Source organism: Myotis daubentonii, chromosome 15 (assembly GCF_963259705.1).
Source record: "Myotis daubentonii chromosome 15, mMyoDau2.1, whole genome shotgun sequence".
NCBI classification, from domain to species: Eukaryota; Metazoa; Chordata; class Mammalia; order Chiroptera; family Vespertilionidae; genus Myotis; species Myotis daubentonii.
Window position 1 is genome coordinate 25143581 of NC_081854.1, and position 8928 is coordinate 25152508.

An 8928-nucleotide genomic window follows, 5' to 3' on the forward strand; every position below is an offset into this window, starting at 1 on the left:
TATTTTAAGCTATTTTAATTTTGTCTATATAGTATAGCCCCTCCTTTTTTAAAATCCAATCAGATCATCTCAGCCTTCAAGTCTCTAGAGTCTCTCTAGACCAAGGGTTGGCCAACTATAGGATGCAGGCCAAATTCAGCCCACAGCCTAGTTTTGTATGGCCTTCAAGCTAAGATGACTTTCCATTTCTGAAGGTTTATAAATAAAACAAAATAGAGTATGTGATAGGGACTGTATGTGACCCACAGAGTCTAATATATTTACTATCTGACCCTTTTCAGAAAAAGTTTGTTGAACCCAATATTGACCATTTAAATTGAATATAACTATTAGGTTTTAATCTATCATCTTGTGATCTGCTCTTTTGTTTTGTATTCCCTTCTTTTTGGACTAATTTGCATTTTTAGTATTCCATTTAACTCCACTGTTTTTCAGCATTAAATTTATTTACATTATAGAATTATTAGCTGAACTATTTCTATTGTTTTGCTGTTTTGGGGGTTCTAAGGTTTTTAATGTGCTTATTTAAAAAAAAACAACAACAACACTTATTAGCCCGGCTGGTGTTGCCCAGTGGTTTTACGTCAACCTATGAACCAGGAGGTCATGGTTCGATTCCCAGTCAAGGCACACACCCAGGTTGTGGGCTCGAGCCCCAGTATGGGGTGTTCAGGAGGCAGCCGATCAATGATTCTCTCATCCTTGATTTTTCTATCACTCTCTCCCTATCCCTTCCTCTCTCTGAAATCAATAAAAATATATTTTAAAAAACTTATTAGAGTCTTCCAATAATTGTTATAAACTTCATATATAATGCAAAAATATTAAAACTGGATACTTCCATTTCCCTTTTGCTATTGTCATATATTTTATTTCTAAATATGTTTAAACCACACATGCTTTTTTTTAATTCAAATGGGCTAATATCTTTTAAAGAAATGATGAACTGATTACCATTCTGGCATTCTTCATTCCTCTGTGGATAGAAGGTTTTACCTAGTACCAATTTTTGGTGCCTGAAGAACTTTCTTTAATATTTTTTGTAGCATGGCCTTCAGGTGAAGAATCCTCTCAGCATTTGTTTCTCTCAAAAACAAGACAACACCCCTCCAACTTTATTTCCCTTATTTTGAAGGATTTTAGTTGGATATAGATTTATATCTTTCTTTCAACATTTTAAAGATATTGTTTTGTTTTTTCCTTACCCATTGCTATTAATGGGAATAAATCTTTGATTCTTATTTTGCAATATATCTTTTTAAGGGATTGGGTTGGTTACTTTTAAGATTTTTCCCTTTTAACCTTAGTGTTCATCAGTTTGATTATAACGAGCATAGATTTAGTTTTTTTATGTGTTGATGTTACTTGGGGTTCATTGAGCTTCTTGAATATATGGGTTGATGCTTTTTCTTTTTTAAAACTCTTTATTACAGATGTCTCTCTACTGCCCCCTTCCAATCGGTTCCTGCCCCACCCCAGGCCTTTCCCATGCTATTGTCTGTGTCCATGGATTATGCATATTCTATCTATATAAGAGGCTAATATGCTAAGTGCTCTTCCCTCCTTCAGGGTAATTACGTCATGTAGCAACGCTCAGCTTCCTCTCCCTAGCAACAACTAGTCTCCTTGCAGTTTCTTCAGCCCAGGAACATTTTAGCCGGGTGGAAACACTTTACACTGTAATCAAATGTCTGTGAAGTGTTTTCTTGTGCCTCATCTCATTTGATCCTCACAAAAGTCCTGGAGTAGGTAGATAGGAGACTTGGTGGAATCCTATTTTATTTTCATTAGCTGGAAAACAGAGATTTCGATTATTTAGAAACTTGACCTGACTGAAAAGAAGAAATGGTGGACCTTGAAAATGACTTCAGGTTTTCTCACTGCACAGAATATAGTCAAACACTGCTGCAGTTAAATATTTTACCCTCTGTTCTCCCTGCATGATCTACAATAATAATCTGCTTCGTGTTAATATTTACTGCTGTGTTACTGACAATCACCTGAAAGAGAAGTTGGGGTGCTTCACTGGGCTGGAAAAAGTTTTGCTAAATCAGAAAGCAGGTCTAATTAAGCAAGTTTGTTCTATATCTATAAAAGGCTAAGTTGACTTGTGCATGTGCAATACATATAAAACTCATGCTGGTGCCAATCGCATGCGTGTTTCCATCTGTCATTGTCAATCATGAATTTGTTTGATTGACACTTCTATTATAGAGAAAGGGCAAATAGTGATATTAAAATATTTCTTGTAATTAATTTCCTTTCAATGTGCACAAACTCGTGCACCAGGCCACTAGTATGCATATAAGTTCTTTGGTAATTCTCTGTCTGCCCTCCCCCCATTCCCTCTAATATCTGTCAGTCTGTGCCATGCTTCCATGCCATTGGGCCTATTTTATTCATCAATTTATGTTTATTAAATTCCATGTACAAGTGCAATCACATGATACTTGTGTTTCTCTAACTGGCTTATTTCACTTAGCATGATACTCTCCAGGTCCCTCGATGATGTCTTGAAGGGTAAGAAATCCTTCCTTTTTTACAGTTGCATAGTATTCCATGGTGTAAATGTACCACAGCTTTTCTTAATCCACTCATCTACTGATAGGCACTTGGGCTGTTTTCAGATCTTAGCTATTGTAAATAGTGCTGTTGTGAACAGAGGGGTGCATATATTCTCTCTGATTGGTGTTTTGGGATTCTTAGGATATAGTCCTAGAGTGCGATCACCTGGTCAAATGGCAGTTCCATTTTTAATTTTTTGAGGAAATTCCATACTCTTTTCCATAGTACTTTTGACAGTCTGCATTCCCACCAGTAGTGTACTAGGGTTCTCCTTTCTCCACATCCTCTCCAACACTTGTTGTTTGTTTATTTATAGATGGCAGCCAATCTGGCAGGTGTGAGGTGATACCTCATTGTCATTTTAATCTCTCTGATAATTAGTGACTTTGAGCATTTTTCCATATGTCTCTTGGCCATCTGTATGTCCTCTCTGAAGTGTCTACTTAAGTCCTTTGTTCATTTTTTAATAGGGCTATTTGTCTTCCTTTTGTTGAGTTGTATGAGATATATATTTTGGAAATTATCCCCTTATCCAATGTATCATTGGCAAAAATGTTCTCCCACACAGTGGGTTCCATTTGTATTTTGAGGATGGTTTCTGTTGCTGTGCAGAAAATTTTTAACTTGATGTAGTCTCATTTGTTTATTTTTTACTTTGTTTCTCTTGCCCTAGGACAGTGGTCGGCAAACTGCGGCTTGCGAGCTACATGCAGCTCTTTGGCCCCTTGAGTGTGGCCACGAAATTTCAATCACACTGTACGTGTGTGCCCGCATGTGATATTTTGTGGAAGAGCCACACTCAAGGGGCCGCAGTTTGCCGACCACTGCCCTAGGAGATGTACCTGTGAAAATTCTGCCATATGAGATATCTAAGATTTTGCTGCCTATATTTTTCTTCTAAGATTTTTATGGTTTCATGACTTACTTTTTCTTTTGAAATCAAATTTGGAAAATATTCTGGCCAATATTTGTAAAAATTTTCTTTTGCCCTATTGATTCTTTCTTCTTCTGAATCACCAATTACATGTATGTTGGATTGACAGTGTCTCAAAAATCATTATGGCTCTATTTACTTATTTTTTCAATCCTTTTTTCTCCACCCTGGGCTTCAGTGGCTAAATTTCTATTGACTTGTTCTGAAGTTTGCTGATCTTTTCTTCTATTGTGTTTAATCTTCCATAGATTGCATCCATCAATTGAAAAAAATATTCCAGATAGTTCAATTTCAGAACTTGCCTTTGTCTTCCAATTTCAACATCTGAATCATTTGTGGATGTGTTTCTATTAAGTGATTTTTCTCTTGAGTATGAGCTAAGTTTTCTTCTTTCTTTCTTTTTTTTACATTTCTAGCTATCTTTTAATAGTAATCATTTTTAGTTATGTTATTATACACTCAATATTACATATTGTATATTGTTGACTGAATTCTTAGTCTTCTGAAAAGAAGAAATTAGTCCCACCAGATAATCCTATCTAATAAAGAGGAAATATGCGAATTGACCATCACACCCTCAAAGATGGCAGCACCCACAGCCAATAAGGTGAGAATATGCTAATTGACTGCCATGCCCTCAAAGATGGTGGTGCCCACAGCCAATAAGGAGGGAATATGCTAATTGACTGCCATGCCCTCAAAGATGGCGGCACCCACAGCCTGCCTCCGGAGTCCCCCAGTCCCCTCAGCCCCCCAGCCACCCAGGGCCAGCCCAAGGCACAGGCAAGCCTTGGATGGCAGCTGCCCAGCCACCCAGGGCTGCCCGAGGCTCAGGTAACCAGGGCCAGCCAAGGCTTGCGCTGCCGGCAATGGCATGAGCAGAGGTGTGATGCGGGCGTCACCTTCCCATGATCGCCTTTTTGCCTCCTGCCCCTGAGGGCTCCTGAACTGTGAGAGGGGGCAGGCCGGAGTGAGGGACCCCCACTCCAGTGCATGAATTTTCATGCACCGGACCACTAGTCTATCCTATCTAATAATAGAGAAACACGGTAATTAACCATGACTTTGCTACCCTTCCCATTGGCTAATCAGCGAGATATGCAAATTAACTGCCAACCAAGATGGTGGCTGGCAGCCAGGCAGCTGAAGTGAACAGGAGGCTTGCTTGCTCCACTGAAGGAGGAAGCCAAGGTTCCCTGCCTGCCGCTGCTGGGCTCTGAGCTTGCACTCTAAGAAACAATGTTGCAAATATAGAAGCTAAACAAACCCCATGCTTTCAGCCAGCCGGCAGAGCTGGAGTTGCAAAAGTGTTTCAATTATAGAACCCAAACAAACCAAATACCTGCTTTCAGTAGCCGAGGTCTCAGAGCTGGAGCCGAGCCTCAGAGCTAAAGCCAGCTCTCAGTTCCAGTGACAGCCATAGAAGGTAAATAAATGCCAGAATAAAAAAAGAAAAGAAAAAAAAAGGAGAGGTTGGGAGCTTCAGTCACCCACCAGCCTGAAAACGGCCCTCAGCCCCTCACCCAGACTGGCCAGGCACCCCAGTGGGGACCCCCACCCTGCAGGAGGTATGACCAGCTTCAAACAGCCATCATCCCCTCATCCAGGCTGGCCAGGCATCCCAGTGGGGACCCCCACCCTGAAGGGGGTGTGACCAGCTGCAAACAGCCATCATCCCCTCATCCAGGCTGGCCAGGCACCCCAGTGGGGACCCCCACCCTGAAGGGGCTGTGACCAGCTGCAAACAGCCATCATCCCCTCACCCAGGCTGGCCAGGCGCCCAAGCGGGACCCCCACCCTGATCCAGGACACCCTTCAGGGCAAACCAGCAGGCCTCCACCCATGCACCAGGCCTCTATCCTACATAGTAAAAGGGTAATATGCAAACTGACCCTAACAGCAGAAGGACTGGGAATGACTGGTCACTATGACACACACTGACCACCAGGGGGCAGACTCTCAATGCAGGAGCTGCCCTCTGGTGGTCAGGGCGCTCTCACATGGGAGGAGCTCTGCTCAGCCACAAGCCAGGCTGATAGCTGCCAGTACAGTGGTGGTGGTGGGAGCCTCTCCTGCCTCCTCAGCAGCGCTAAGGATGTCCGACTGCAATTTAGGCCTGCTCCCCGCTGGCAAGTGGACATCCCCCGAGGGCTGCCGGGCTGCCAGAGGGATGTCTGATTGCCATCTTAGGCCCAATCCCCCGGGGAGCAGGCCTAAGCCAGCAGGTGGTCATCCCCTGAGGGGTCCCAGACTGTGAGAGGGCACAGGCCAGGATGAGGGACCCCCTTTCCCCCCCGAGTGCACAAATTTTTGTGCACCAGGCCTCTAGTACATATATATAAAAGCCAAGTGACCAGAACGATGGAATGACCAGAATGACTGGTCACTATGATGCACACTGTGGCAGCCAAACTGCCTGATCAGGGCCCTGATCGGACCTCCCAACCTCCTGCAGCCCCTCCCCCTGGCCAGTTCCACCCATTATTGACCCCCCTACCCTGATTGGGGGCAGGGCCGGCCAGCCAACCTCCCATGGCCCCTCCCCTGGCCAGCCCTGCCTCCGATTGTCCCACCACCCCAATCGGGGTAGGGCTGGCCGACCTCCCACAGCCCTTCTCCCCAGCCGGCCCAGCCTGATGGGCCCCCATCAGGGCAGGCCGATTGGACCCTACATGCACAAATTCATGCACCGGGCCTCTAGTTACCTATCCTATATAATAAAACTGTAATATGCAAATCGACCAAATGGCTGAACAACAGAACGACCATCCAGACGACAATCCGGACAACCATCTGGGACCACACTATGACACACACTGGCACCAGGCCAGCCAAGATGGGTGCGATACAATTGGTCAGGGGCCCAGCCATTGCCCCATGATCGCCCTGCAGAAGGAGGCCCAGGCCACTGGCTGGCAGGGTGATCAATCGGGGGGCTCCACGGTCGCCCCAAAGAAGGAGGCCCAGGCTGCCAACCAGCGGGCTATGTCAGGTGGGTGGGGCCTCCCTCTGTGAGGGAAGCCCAGGTCCCGGGTGCCAATGGCCGGAGGGAAGTCCGGATCCCAGTGCCAGAGGGAAGCGGGTGCTGGCAGCAGGGGGAAGGAAGGCCTACTCTTGCATGAATTTCATGTATCGGGCCTCTAGTAATTATATATCATGTAGAGCCATGGTCAGCAAACTGCGGCTCATGAGCCACATGCGGCTCTTTGGCCCCTTGAGTGTGGCTCTTCCTAAGCCTTAGGAGTACCCTAATTAAGTTAATAACAATGTACCTACCTATATAGTTTAAGTTTTAAAAATTTGGCTCTCAAAAGAAATTTCAATCGTTGTACTGTTGATATTTGGCTCTGTTGACTAATGAGTTTGCCGACCACTGATGTAGAGCATGAAACTTAAAACATTATGGTATTGGTGCATAAATATATCAAGAGAACAGAATAGAAAATCTATAAATATATTATAAATGGTAATTTACCTCTGATGAAAGGCTAAAGATAAACTATTGTTTTTTTAAATTGATTTATAATTAACATATCACATGATGTTAGTTTCATGTGTACAACATAGTGATTTGATATGTATATATTATTAAATGATCACAATAAGTCTAGTCAGCATTTATCACCATACATATTTGTAATTTTTTTCTTGTGATGAGAATTTTTAAGATTTACTCTTACTAACTTTTAAATATATGCAGTATTAATTACTAGAGGCCCAGTGCACGAAATCTGTGCGGGGGTTGGGGGAGTCCCTCAGTCCGGCCTGCACCCTCTCCAATCTGGGACCCCTTGGGGAATGTCCAACTGCCGGCAGTTGGACATCCCTCCCACAATCCAGGACCACTGGCTCCTAACCACTCACCTGCCTACCTGCCTGATCACCCCTAACCACTCTGCCTGCCAGCCTGATTGCTCCCCAAAGCCCCCCCTTCCAGCCTGATTGCCCCAACTGCCCCCACTGCTGGCCTGCTTACCCCCAACTCTCACCCCCTGACACCCTGCTCGCCCCCAACTGCCCCCCTGCCAGCCTGCTTGCCCCCAACTGCCCCCCCCAACTGCCGGCCTGATCACCCCTAACCTCCTCTGCCTCGGCCCCGCCACCGTGGCTTTGTCCAGAAGAATGTCCAGAAGGTCTCCTGGAAGGTCTCCCAGTCTGATTAGCATATTACCCTTTTATTAGTATAGATAATTACCATGCTGTATAATAAATCCCAAGGGCTTATTGATTTTATAACTGAAAGTTTATACTTTTTGACTACCTTCATCCATTTTGCCCACTTACCTTCTTCCAATTCTGGTACCCACTCTGTTCTCTGTATCTGTGAGTTTGATTTTTTTGTTTTCTGTTTTTAGATTCCACATATAAATGAGATCATATGGTATTTGTCTTTCTCTGACTTATTTCACCTAAAATAATGCCCCCATGGTCCATCCATGTTGTCACAAATGGCAGGATTTCCTTTGTTTTTATGGCTGAATAATAGTCCATTGTGTATATGTAACACATTTTCTTTACCCATTCATCCATCGGAGGGTACTTAGGTTGTTTCCATCTTGGTTATTGTAAATACTAATTGTAGTGATCATGGGGATGATAATATCTTTTTGAGTTAGTATTTTGTTTCCTTCATATAAATATCCAGAAGTGGAATTGCTAGATCATGTGGTAGTTCTATTTTTAAAAGAACCTTCGTAGTTTTTATCTTAGTGGTTGCACCAGTTGAAATTCCCAGCAAGAGTGCACAAGGGTTTCTTTTCTCCACATCCTTACCAACATTTATGTCTTGTCTACACTAATAAAAGAGAAACATGGTAATTAGTGTCACTCCGCTACCCTTCCCATTGGCTAATCCCCGTCACTCACAGAGTAGGGCCAAGATATGCAAATTAACCGGCAGCCAAGATGGCAGCTGGCAGCCAGGCAGCTGATGCGAACAGGGAGGCTTGCTTGCTTCAGTGACGGAGAACTCCAACGTTCCCCGCCTGACTTGCCGGCCTCTCAGCTGCAACTCTCAGCAACTATGTTGCGAATAAAGAAGCTAAAAAACCCCCGGAAACCTGCTTTACTCAGCGGAGCTTCAGCCAGCCGGACCACAACATTGTATCAAATACAGACGGTAAACAAAGGCCAGAAACCTGTTTCAGCAGCTGAGGCCTCAGAGCTAAAGCTGGCCCAGAATAAAAAAAGAAAAAAGAAAAAACGGAGCGGTTGGGAGCTTCAGTCCCAGCCTGAAAACAGCCCTCAGCCCCTCAGCCAGACTGGCCAGGCACCCCAGTGGGGACCCCCACCCTGAAGGGTGTGTGACCAGCTGCAAACAGCCATCATCCCCTCAGCCAGACTGGCCAGGCACCCCAGTGGGGACCCCCACCCTGATCCAGGACACCCTTCAGGGCAAACCAGCCAGCCCCACCCATGCACCAGGCCTC